Source organism: Malaya genurostris, chromosome 2 (genome assembly GCF_030247185.1).
Source record: "Malaya genurostris strain Urasoe2022 chromosome 2, Malgen_1.1, whole genome shotgun sequence".
Lineage (NCBI taxonomy): Eukaryota > Metazoa > Arthropoda > Insecta > Diptera > Culicidae > Malaya > Malaya genurostris.
Window position 1 is genome coordinate 83772947 of NC_080571.1, and position 14135 is coordinate 83787081.

The 14135-nt window shown below is 33.2% G+C and overlaps 1 protein-coding gene across 12 annotated transcripts in view; it reads right to left on the reverse strand.

Moving 5' to 3' along the window:
- Positions 1 to 14135, reverse strand: part of LOC131430898 (uncharacterized) — a 128902-nt gene that overhangs the window by 23439 nt on the left and 91328 nt on the right. For all 12 annotated transcript variants that reach the window (XM_058596156.1, XM_058596154.1, XM_058596155.1 and 9 more), the window contains one exon: positions 5411 to 5564. The gene's annotated coding sequence lies outside the window, so the exon portion shown is untranslated. The remainder of the gene's footprint in view (positions 1 to 5410; positions 5565 to 14135) is intronic.

The following is a 14135-nucleotide window of genomic DNA, read 5'->3' on the forward strand; positions in this document are numbered from 1 at the left end:
AAAACGATGTTGGAAGTAGTTCTGAACTTCAAGATGGTGACTTCCGGTTTATTGACGACTATCCGGTTTATTGATATTACCCTTACAATATGGGTATTTTCGGTTTGATGAATAGATCTCAGAAAACGATGTTTGAGATGGTTTTGAATTCCAAGATGGCGGCTTCCGGTTTTCCAGAACGTGTTTCAATGCTTCAGAACATGTACAAGAATGGGCAGAACTTTATCGCAAATATCTCTTAACCCAACAACATATTTTTTTTCTTCAAGCTATCGGAAATATGATCAGAAATTTGCGATTGAATTTTCAACAGCGTGAGATAACCATAAATAACTCACTAATAGTACTGTTGTTGTACCGTTTAATTCTACTATGTCACGTCATTACACTCTCACAAAGTCACTATTTTCACAGTCACTATTTTCACGAAAGTGTATCAAACGTTATAATACAGATACGTATTTCGGAATGTTATTTACATCCTTCTTCAGTGTATCGGTTTTATAAGTTTATTGAAAGAATGCTGCAGTGAAGTTTCTTTTATACTAACGTAACCTCAAAAGGAACAAAAAAATATTGAAAAGTAAAAAAACAGGTAACAGAAACTGAAAGGGAAAGAATGTCAAGAAGATCTGTTCCCTTGGTCTCGGTTTAATAAAGAGATGGAGTTATTTTTGAATATTTCTAAACTTTCTGCTGAATCTAATTTCCATGGATTTGAAATTTGTCTTAAGGTTTTTATGTCATTAGTAGTGAGTTCATGATCTTCAAAAAAGGCATGCTCTGCTACTTTTGACTTGAAGTGATGTGGTAGTCCCTTTTCCAATTCTTTGGATGCTTTCGCTATTTCTGAGATATGTTCCGTGAAACGAATGTCTAGTGGTCTCTTTGTTTGTCCGATGTATATTGTATCGCAATGAGGACACGAGATTTTGTATACCCTAGACTTTTTCAAATTCTCTGTAGGATCTTTTGTAGAACCTAGTAAAATTTTCAATTGGTAGTTCATACTGCTGAACACTAAATCTAAACCAATTTTTTTTAGTTTTGATTTTAATGAGTGTGAAATATCTGTGAATCATATGGTGGAATACAGGCATTTTGTGTTAATGGGAATGATTAGAAGTATTTGGTATGAGTATATATTTCGAATGAGTATTGGTAGGCTTCCTATATATTTCTAAAGTTAAGATTTGGCCTCCCGGACAATAAGAATATCCTAGAAAGGTAAACTGTTGTCTTTCTCTTCCTCAAAGGTGAATTTAATATTTTTTATGTAAATTATTAATTATTTCTACGAAGTTTGATAAATCGTTGCGTTCAACCGTTTGAAGGCATCATCTTTCAATACTCATTTTAGGTAAATTTAATAATTTCGCTCGCCCCTCCGGGCCTTTGCTGATGAAAAACGTTTTTCTACATCAATCATTTCCGATCGAATCAGAAGTATTTTTTTAGAATTTAGATCTTTACTGATCTCGACTTGACATGATCATGATCATACAAAAATCAAAATCACTTAGAGATCAGATCAGTTCTGATTTCGTAATGATAATTTATTCCTTGGTTGAGATCACTTGAAATCAGCAGTGATCAGTGGTTTTCCCAGCCCTAATGATATTACATGTCAATATAAAATACTGCTTATATTTTAACAACGATATTTATTTCATGAATCTCAACATACCGAACTTATTTCAAATAGATCATGACGTGTATCAGTAAGTATATTTTTATTATTTTCGCAAATCAATAACATTGTTCGAGTTGATTCAACTATTTGCAATGTCTAAAACAAATAAATCCGATTTATTTTTTAACTAACAGAATTTTGTTTCGATAACAACACTAGTTATTTCAACTAAAATATTTGTTGAAATTGAAAGGTATGTGTCCTCACTAATTGACAGCATTTTTTTCAAACAGTTAAATTAGTTGTTTCAACCATCGTTTCTGCTAATCGAAAGACAAAAATGACAGTTTAGTTAAAACAACAATTGATTAGTTGTACCAAATTTTAACCAATCGAATTCAGAAAATTAACTAATATTCTGGTTGAAATGGGATCGCGGGTGGTTCCGTGTAGGAAAAACACAGGCATACGAGTGGTATAAACGCTTCAAAGGTGGTCGTACAAGCTTGGATCATGATGAGATCCCTGGCCGCCCAACAACATCTGTTACTGAAGAATACATTGAATCGGCGAAGCAAATCGTGTTGCAAAACCGTTCTGTACCGATTAGAGAGATTGCTGTGTTGTTGGGCATCTCTTATGAATCAGCCGAACACATTTTAACTGATGTTTTGGGTTTGAAACGCGTCACTTCTCGGCTGGTGCCAAAAAAGCTGAATTTCATTCAAAAACAGCGTCGTGTTGATGTGGCCAAAGAGAAGTTTTTGAAAAAAAACCTCAACCAATATCATCAACCAAGCACCGTACTCTCCAGATATGGCCCCGTGCGACTTTTTCCTCTTCCCCAGACTCAAATTGCCATTGCGAAGAACGCGTTTTGAGACCATAGAGACCATAAAAGACAATTCGCTGCGTAAACTAAACGCCATACCTTCAGCGGCCTATAAAACTTGTATGGAAAATTGGATCAAGCGTTGGCACGCATGTATTGCCGCAGGAGGAGAGTACTGTGAAGGCGATAATAAAGAAATTTATTAAAAATTGAAATTTCGCGTTTTACCTTTTTTATGAATATAAAAAATAGGTATAGAATTCGCTCAAACTTTAGAAAAATTTTCCGAGGCCCGGAGGGCCGAATGTCATATACCAATCGATTCAGCTCGACGAACTGAGCAAATATCCGTGTGTGTGTGTGTGTGTGTGTGTGTGTGTGTGTGTGTGTGTGTATGTGTGTGTGTCTGTATGTGTGTTGTCAACTAAGAGATGGCTGGACCGATTTTGATCAAACTAGTCGCAAATGAAAGGTCTCCCCGTCACCCTGAACGCTATTTAATGGTTTTGAGATCGGATTTCTACTTTTTAAGTTATACGAAGTTTTATGTCAAAATTTTTGACAGTATCTGTCACAATTGACCATGAAAACAGAATATATTTTCAGACTTAGATTCCGCACGGTAATACCTATCCAACAAGCCATAGATTGTTAAAATCCGTCCATTTTTAACGGAGATATCGAAATTTTTGTGTAAGCGATTTTTTTCCCCTATTCCAGCAGTAGAAGTTTTGAGCGCTGTCTGGCAAAGAAATGCTTGGGAGCAACATAAAACACGATTTTTTATACTGTCACATACATTTGTTTCTAAGTACCCAAAAGACTGTGTACAGCATGATATTTTGCCTCGGACCGATTTTAGCACGGTTTGTTTTTGGCAACATAATTGTTCGAATATGACATAAATAAACTAAATGATGGCAGCATTTTCGAGTTGATAACAATTCCATAATTATATTGATTTAAACTACTTACAGCAATAAATGCTACATAACAGCCATATACCATTCGAATCAGTTCGTCGAGATCAGCAAATGCGTGTGTGACAAATAATTTCACTCAATTTTCTCGGAGATGACTCAACCGTTTTCTACAAACTCAGATTTATATGAAAAGTCATATGCTCCCAAACAAGGTTCCTGAATTACATTTGGTTCCGACCTCTGGTTCCGGAGCTACAGGAGGACGTATGAAACGAGATAAAAATTGTGTAACTCATTTTTCTCGTAAATGGCTGAACCGTTTTAAGATTCAAATGAAGTCTAAGAATTATCTAAGATTCAAATGAATAGTCTTTAGATTCTATGAAACATCTTGCTTTTCAGTCAGATCCAACTTTCGGTTTCGGGGGTACAGGGTGATTAGTTTAAAAATGTCTATTTCACATAAATTAATCAGGTTTATCGGGTTAGCAGATTTGGATAGTCGAACCCCAAATAAACTTATTTCATTTTTGGTTGTATTCAGTTTTCGTTTCGGAAGGCACCCAAAAATTTAATTCGCACTACGATTCCTCGAAGATGTCTGCATTGATTTTCAAACATTTTGGAACAAATGTAAACTATACAGCTACTCAGGTGAATTTATCTGACTTCGGCCATACCGATTTTAGAATTCCGGTTCCAATATCGATTCGTTTCTCAAAGCTCAATCGTTTTCTCAAAAAAAGCGTAATCGAATTTCAAACACAAAAATTCAAATTAAAATAAATCCAATTTTATCCAATTCTGACTTCCGATTCTGGAATTGTAGGAGGATGAATTTTTAAAATTCTAAGCGATATAGAAGATGACAATCCCGAAAAGCTTTAAAATACAAATCGGTTTGGATTATACTGGTTCCTGAATACCGGCTCTGGAAGTATCTTAAATTACCGTAAACTCTAAAGCGGAAATTACTTCGACATATCATGGAATGTTTAATCGATTGTTACACTTTTAGATTCAAATTCGATCCGATTTGCAGTTTCGACATTACAGAGTAATGAGTGATTAAAATCGCAAATTGCCACTTAAATCGACGGACATTAGAATAATGTCATGAAAACTGAAACACCGAAGAATATTCATGCAAAAAACACATTCGGATTGATAAAAAAAGGTATCATCTCACTGCTAGGTGGATTAAGCACGTTATTTAATCAGTTTCCCTTCAAAAAAGATCGATTGCATCTCATGCTGCTGGTCGTTTGTATTGGAGCAAAATAAAACGAAAAATGGACAACAATTGGGAACATTATGCAAAATCAGCCCTTCTAATGGCTCCAAATGTTATCTAAAGAACTATAAAGATTGCTTCTTTGCAAATCGGAAAATAAAACCATCAGTGCACCAACTGACATAATTTGATTACCTTTGTGCAATTTTCGCAGTGCAAAATTCGCAACAGTGTTTAATACCGTTCATATCCAAGCAATGTTTAATATCTTATAGAATTAAAAAATTTGGCCCTTTTCTGAAGCACCATTATTTTATCATAAAGAACTGTAATGCGTAATACTCAATTGTTGATCAGAATGTTTAATGTAACTAATCTGTACTTCAGTTTAGGTGTATCGTTTCAAATTGTAGTCGTGAGAAAGAGGAAAGCTTGCACAATTCACACAATCGATCAACTAATTGATATTCGGAAGTATAAAGAAAGAGTGTCAGTTTTATTCGTATTCACGACATCCAGTTATGTCTCTGACATTACACATCCGTACTTTTTTTCTCGAAGATTTATCCAGCAATAAAGGATAAATTCTGCGTTTTTCAACCAAACCTTAAATTTACATTAATTAACAATAAATTCTCCCAATAAATCCACACAGAACACTTCGCCAGAGCATATCGTTCTCGTCTTGCCAATTAATTACTCGCCCAGCACTGCACTGCATTGCATGATTGTACACGTACATGTCGATCCCTATACAAATAATCCCAAACCAAGTCATTGCTACTAACCTCTTGCTTGGAAAGCACGTTCCGTTTCCTCTGTGTCTGTTTAGAATATGGGGCTGGCGAACTGAAGTCACCGGTTGTGTAATGTTGCTTACGTTTCGTTGAAAAGGCGTCCATGCGGTTTTATCCGATTAATACCCGCAACAATGCAATGAATCTGCAATGAGAAAAGAGAAGGAGAGAGAAAAAACAATCATTAATTGAATAAAACTTTACACAGAAAAATGGCACAACGAACTGGAAAATTTATCGAGTTCCCAACGAACGACTATAGGTCGGTATTCGACAGTGGGCGTAGTAGGCCTTTGCACAGATCTGGGATGTCGTACGACCCTTCATTTATCGATAACAACCGAGCCGTGATGACATTGACGTTTAATTGCTTAATTATCCCAATCAACTGAAACACGTGTTTTTTTTTTGTGTGTGTTCCGTTTGTCTGGCCAAATTGACCGCAGCATTGGCGTAGATCGAATAAACGTTGCAGCATCCCCTGTTACGTGCGAGGATTCGAGTTCTGCTCACCCGATGAATAGCACCAACTCTGACAAAGACGTGCTAATATATTGCACCATATTTTCCTATCCAACTTCAACAAAAACGAAAGATACAATCCCGGGGTGGCTGAGGATACTTTTAACTTTTTTCACAAAGCCACTCGTGACTTGAGTGCGGATTCGTTTGCTTTTGTTTATTTCATTTTTTTCCTGTGCCTGACCGCACTCGGGAGAAAATTCCGGCGGTGTCATCGAAGCAATGTGTCAAACAAATAATGGAAAATATTCTGCACTTGAGACACCTAAGGGCAACTAGCCCTGTAGAGGCGGTGCTAGCGAAAGGACATTGTGTAGTAGTTATATTTATGTTTGCCCTACTTTCGCTCGTCCTACTGTCTTCGCACGATCTGAGCTAGGCTAGGCAGGACCATAAATATGAGTACTGGGCTTCAGCATAACCGGAGCAATTCCAGAATATTAACAGTAGAAAAGCTGGTAAAATCTATATCGACTTGATCCAATTTGGATATAACTTTACACACGTCTTCAGCATGGTAAACCATTTGTTTTGCAAATTTGACTCAAGACATGGACTTTACAGTACTGATCATGGACTTTACAGTACTTATCGAAAGTTAAAGAAATTTGTGGTAAACGTGAAACCTGCTCAGTAATTGATAGAAAAGATAAGAAACAAAGTAAAACTATTCAAGCCATCAAAAGGTGCCATCAACTCCGAAAAGTGTTACATAAATTGTGTAAACTTTGCGACACGTGAATAAAATGAAAGAAAAACTGTCATACAACGATTTGACGTAAACCCTTGCCAAAAGTGCGTCTGCCCTTTTTGAAAGTTAGTCTTGAGTCGAGTTGGTATCTCTACATCCGGGCAAAATCAACGGTTTGTCACATGAAAAAAACGTATACAGAGTGTTATCGGAGTTATGTCTGATGACTTGCCACGCATACCTGAAATAGCTTATTTGCTCTTCAATTGTCGCATCAGAATTTTGCTCGTGCTTCGCGAAAATTCTAACTATTCGCGAACCAGGTTTGCGATTGTCAACGAATCGAATTTCAGAAGCTTTGCAATAGTCATGTGTCCTTTGTACGAATCAGTTATTTGTATCCGAAATCACTAGATCACTTGTTTACTTTCGGAACATCAACAGTAAACATACTGTGCTTCGGCATAAGATGAAGTGCCTTAAATAGAAATAATTTAACGTCTGCTTGGCAGTATATTCTAAACTGATGAGTGGCATTGGCAGCAGATTGTCATCACCATTTTTGACAGAATAGTTAGCTGATTTTTTTTAAACTAGTAATTCTGTAAAGAATTTTCATCACGAACTGAGTGCGAATGAAAAATTCTCTTTGTTTACTTTCTCTTCCGATTATTATGTAATAGTCCTATAGATTTCTAAAATTTCTTCAGTGAAAGTTAAAAAGTGATAGTTTCAGTTATTATGTTGTGCAAATAAAGAGAAATCCTTCTCAACAAGTACCGTAATAATTGAAAGAGAAAGTAAACAAAGAGAAGTCATTTGCACTTAGGTCGTTATAAACATTCTATGAAGAATTAAACTTTTTAATTATCATTTTAATACGCTGATTACCGTTTAATTATGCTGTTACACTATGACGATTGGAATGTTAAAATTAAATGAGTTTAGTTTAAACGTGAACTGCTACGCACAGAGGAGTCGGAGACGAAACGTATAAACCGAAGAAAATAATTGTCGTGTTTTGATATTCTTTATATTTTTTGTATTTTGTTGTACTTTTGTATTTTTTGTATTTTTTGTATTTTTTGTATTTTTTGTATTTTTTGTATTTTTTGTATTTTTTGTATTTTTGGTATTTTTCGTATTTTTTGTATTTTTTGTATTTTTTGTATTTTTTGTATTTTTTGTATTTTTTGTATTTTTTGTATTTTTTGTATTTTTCTGTATTTTTTTGTATTTTTTGTATTTTTTGTATTTTTTTGTATTTTTTGTATTTTATGTACTTTTTGTATTTTTTGTATTTTTTGTATTTTTTGTTTTTTTTTGTATTTTTTGTATTTTTTGTATTTTTTGTATTTTTTGTATTTTTTGTATTTTTTGTATTTTTTGTATTTTTTGTATTTTTTGTATTTTTTGTATTTTTTGTATTTTTTGTATTTTTTGTATTTTTTGTATGTTTTGTATTTTTTGTATTTTTTGTATTTTTTTGTATTTTTTGTATTTTTTGTGTTTTTTGTATTTTTTGTATTTTTTGTATTTTTTGTATTTTTTGTATTTTTTGTATTTTTTGTATTTTTTGTATTTTTTGTATTTTTTGTATTTTTTGTATTTTTTGTATTTTTTGTATTTTTTTTTTATTTTTTGTATTTTTTGTATTTTTTGTATTTTTTGTATTTTTTGTATTTTTTGTATTTTTTGTATTTTTTGTATTTTTTGTATTTTTTGTATTTTTTGTATTTTTTGTATTTTTTGTATTTTTTGTATTTTTTGTATTTTTTGTATTTTTTGTATTTTTTGTATTTTTTGTATTTTTTGTATTTTTTGTATTTTTTGTATTTTTTGTATTTTTTGTATTTTTTGTATTTTTTGTATTTTTTGTATTTTTTGTATTTTTTGTATTTTTTCGTATTTTTTGTATCTTTTGTATTTTTTGTATTTCCAGTATTTTTTGGTGCTTTTAGTATTTTTGGTATTTTTGGAGTTTTCGTTATTTTAATTTTTTTTTGAATTTTTGAGATTATTGTTATTATTGTTATTATTGTTATTATTGTTATTATTGTTATTATTGTTATTATTGTTATTATTGTTATTATTTTTATTATTGTTATTATTGTTATTATTGTTATTATTGTTATTATTGTTATTATTGTTATTATTGTTATTATTGTTATTATTGTTATTATTGTTATTATTGTTATTATTGTTATTATTGTTATTATTGTTATTATTGTTATTATTGTTATTATTGTTATTATTGTTATTATTATTATTATTGTTATTATTGTTATCATTGTTATTATTGTTACTATTGTTATTATTCTTATTATTGTTATTTTATTTAATTTATTTATTTTATTTCTGGAGCAGGGAAAAGCCCACTGGAGATAAGTTATTATCAATCTATCACTATGTCTCCAGTAGGCATAAAACCTCCTCATCTTTTGTACCAACAGATTGCAGAATATCCAAATGATACATTTTATATTATTTTTATTATTGTTATTATTGGTATTAATGGTTTTATTGGTATTATTGGTATTATTGGTGTTATTGGTATTATTGGTATTATTGGTATTATTGGTATTATTGGTATTATTGGTATTATTGGTATTATTGGTATTATTGGTATTATTGGTATTATTGGTATTATTGGTATTATTGGTATTATTGGTATTATTGGTATTATTGGTATTATTGGTATTATTGGTATTATTGGTATTATTGGTATTATTGGTGTTATTGGTATTATTGGTATTATTGGTATTATTGTTATTATTGGTATTATTGGTATTATTGGTATTATTGGTATTATTGGTATTATTGGTATTATTGGTATTATTGGTATTATTGGTATTATTGGTATTATTGGTATTATTGGTATTATTGGTATTATTGGTATTATTGGTGTTATTGGTATTATTGGTATTATTGGTATTATTGGTATTATTGGTATTATTGGTATTATTGGTATTATTGGTATTATTGGTATTATTGGTATTATTGGTATTATTGGTATTATTGGTATTATTGGTATTATTGGTATTATTGGTATTATTGGTATTATTGGTATTATTGGTATTATTGGTATTATTGGTATTATTGGTATTATTGGTATTATTGGTATTATTGGTATTATTGGTATTATTGGTATTATTGGTATTATTGGTATTATTGGTATTATTGGTATTATTGGTATTATTGGTATTATTGGTATTATTGGTGTTATTGGTATTATTGGTATTATTGGTATTATTGGTATTATTGGTAAAAGTGGAAAAGCCCACTGGAGATAATGACAGTTTTAATGATGGTTTTAACACTAGCATGATGAATTCCAAACCGCTTCGCCAATTTTCGCATAGTAATACCAAATACAAATTATAATACGGAATACTTCGACAAATTTTCAAGGACACATTTTGCATCGTGCGGTACACTGTCATGATACACTGTCAGAGTGACAATGTACTTTAACGAGTTTTCTATAAAACTAGCAACACTGAAGGGTAAGAATTCACCATAGTTACTGTTTATTATAGTGAAAAATAAATAAACAAACTGTTTTTATCTGATAATCAAGATCACAAGCGAAATGTAAGTTAAACAATAATCTAGAATGGTTAAGCCACCATGAATATACTACTAGCTGTATTGGTATTTGTAGATTCGTGGGTGTTTGTGTTCATTTTTCATCTTTTGTGCTAGTGCCGGTGATATTTAGACTGATTGTTGCAGTTTAATACAGCAACGATAAACATAAACAAACAAGTTTGTTTTGCACCGTAGCAACTAGCATAAAGCGTTGCCAGAAACGATCTCCTTCCACATTTTCAAACTATCGCAATGAAAGGGAGTAATTTGCTAGGCTTACTTGTTCAGGCTGTGAAGCAAACATTGGCGGTTCGTTTGTATGGGACTTAGGGGTATTATTATTTGTATTTGGTAATACCCTTCTCACTTAGCCATGTGTCCAGAACCTTAATTTTCACTTCCTTTCCAATACGCGACATTTTGAAAACGCAGAATTTCAACCACACAAACAAGTAAACAAACGAAAGCTGACAGCCAAACGCACAGCATGCTATGATCTGAACATAAAAAACCATCACAAATACATGCGTACAACACAAATGTATGTGGATAGCTTATTTTCGATACACTCGTCATGCAATTCATGCAAAACCTAACTGAAACATTGTGCATTTCAAACAAATGTAGCATAATTTTTGCTAGAAATCCATAGTTTTTTGCACTCAAGTGCAGTCTTCCTGTCATTTTCATCATTTTTAATGGCAGAAAATGACAAGTTTTTGTCAAATTAGATATTTCATCAAAGCAGCAATGTATATATACTTCAAATCAACAGTGATTTCATTTTGAAATAAATCCGATTTTGAAGTCCATCATTGTGTTTTCAGACGACTATTGATAAGCCGTTTCGTGTACAGTCTTTGAGATTCTGCTGTTTTTTGCGTATCGATTCATATCAGTGTTTTGGAATTCAAAGTTCCCATCATAAGTCATAATTTTAGCTAATAACACTGCTACGGACGCTTTTTAATGTCGTTTTCGCTTGAGGAAACTGAAACTGATCTAAGGTAGTTTCATCAAATAAACACTTTTAATTCAATCAATTAGAATTTTTTGCAATAATGAATTAAAAATCTCAATCTCACATACAGATTTTCGCGTTAAGTTTCAAATAATTCATTACCATAAATCATATTACAAAAACTGAACGCTACAACAATATTGATGACGGAGAAAAACATACGTCATTCGCGCCATTGGCCCTCTTGATTACGACGACGACGACGACGACACCTGCTTTGATTTCAGCTTCAGCTGCACTACTAACCGCAGATTACGCAGTTAAACAGAATACTCTGTTGCTAGCTACACGTTTTACTATCATAAACCCAACGAACGAACGATTATTTATTATTTGAAGTAGCTCGACGACATGCGAATCCACTATCAGCAAAATAAGTAATTAATTTTTCATCATGGATTGTCTTCCCGGTTTTTTTTGCCTGTTTCATGAACTATGTAAAACTTCTTCAGTCTAGTTGCAGCTGCCGATGGCGATAAGAAGACGTCGTTTAGAGTGAATGGGATTGATCTTGTACGTACATTTCTGTTCAGAAATGCTCTACCGGATTGAACAAAATGTTTAGCAAAAAAAGAATTAAAAATAACCGACCAAACTAGGTCGAGAGATCAAGGTCAATTACTCCAAAGCTATCAGGTTTGGGAATGGTGAATGAACTTAAATGCTGCAATGATGCTTCGTGCCTTTGATGCACAAAAAACCTCATGAAGTAAGACATCAATATCACCTTGAAGATGACTCTATTCTAAGAAAATAATAGGCTTAATGAATGAATGGATGTACACAAAGAACGCATATGATATGACACCTTGTTAAACAATATAATCGCAAGTGGCACCGATCAGACCGTTATCGGTTTCACATACTTGGCCAGAAAGAATAACATCATATATCACTGTTCCCCTGCCATTTCTCCCGTTGATGACATTCCTTCGCCGGATTGCTCCCGCATGGTTTCGTCGCTCACGCGTTGCCACTGTTATCGGCATTCTCGATGGGGGAAGGTCATTTACTTTCGCACAAAGCTTGGAAGCGATATCGATTCCATTGACTCGTGACTTGATTTTGGCTTCCTTAATATGGGCTATTGTTATCACTTGAACATTGCCGGAATAATAGCACGCTATTTGATTTGCGATCGATAACCCCACAGAAGTAAAAAAAAAGAAAGGCAAGCCATTAGCTAAGTACAATCGAACGCTCTCGCGGTTCTGATTTAAGAGGGATGCCAAAAATAATTGATTTAGGATAAAAAGCAGTTACTGTTTGTATTGTTTTTTTTCTATAAACATATTTTTATATATTTTTTTTCTGCAAGGCACTATCTGCTTTCTGTCAAAAGTTACGGTTGGGTGCCGGCCCCCGAACACCTTCCCCTACACCTAAAGAACGTCGTAATCTTTTAAGGTTTTATTTTATTAACGACATTATTTCCCAGAGTGTACAATAAACACAATTAAATTTTCATATACCTGACCATCAATTACAAAGGTTAAAATTAGTTTCAGAACAACACAATAGAACAAATTATGCAAAGAATGCTCCTGTCAATCGAATACTACGTCACTATAATGAATTTTGTTATCATCTTAACCTTACTATGTCAAAAAATCAAATTAATACCCAACTTTATCGTAGAAATAGCGTAGAAATTTTCTAATACCTTCAAGTTAACATTATCAATTAAAAATAAATAAAAAATAGATAAATACCAATTTAAACTTTTCTCAGAAGTTTAAAAAATTAAAATAGATAAAAAATCATCTTGTCGTAAAATTATGATAAAATACGTTTGAAAAAAAAAACCTTTTGGTTGAACGAAGAGGTAGTTTTGTAAAATAGAGTAATCAGATGTGAAACGTTGAAAAAATCTGCTAACTGAAAGAGAATCGACATAGAAGCAGGAACCCAGGAAATCTATTCTTAGGCCGGAAAAAGATAGTGGGTACTATCAATCTCTTGGTGAACCCCAGCCTCTTGCTAAAAATATGATTAGCCTACTTACACAAAACCATGCGTATCTCCTACGCCTCGTACATCTTCTTGTAATAATATGATAAAAGCGGTACCCAAGGACATCTCCAGCACCTGGTCCTCCAAATAAATTTACTGTCGGAAAAAATACCGGCTCGACATTACCCGAAGCAGCTCACGAGTTTATGCGTCAAATCTTTAAAAACTCAACAGTTCGTTAATGCGAGTGACGCATTGGAATGCGTGCGTTATGCGAATTATTTTTAGCCCACAGTTAATCACCTTAGGCTGATTGGATCGATTTCAATAATCCAACGTCTTACACTTTCAAGATTCAATTAAACCAAACCCTTCCCTCATACTGCATTGAATGGATTCCACTTTCGAATAAACATCGCGTCAGAAATCGCGTTTGTCACTCTTCACAATTCGAATCAAACTACGAGATCACGTTCATTCACAAACAGTGTCCACACGGGAAGGTCAGCACATACGATCATGATGTTTATTTTTCGGTACGATCCCAGCTGCTCGAGCACTGAAGTCCGGAATAGGTCGTGGAATGCGCGCGCCAAACATCAACCGGTATTTAGTATGGCGTGCACTTTGGGAAGCGACGCCGAAATCCTACCTACCAGCCGTATGAACGAACTCTCTAAAGGTCAGCTTGGCAAATGATACGAAAAATAAGCATCGCACGATCCATGCGAACCGCGACGCTCTGCATTATGATCCAATTAAATCATCCGAGTAGCGAGGATTTTTGCCAAACTGGCTGGGCTGCAAACGCGCAAAATTGCGCTTGATTAGCTGACAAAAGATAGATCTGAATTGTAACACAATAGAAGATATAAAAAAATAACTAAATCTATCTCGACAGCGACCTGTCATTTATCAAACACACACACACACGCGGT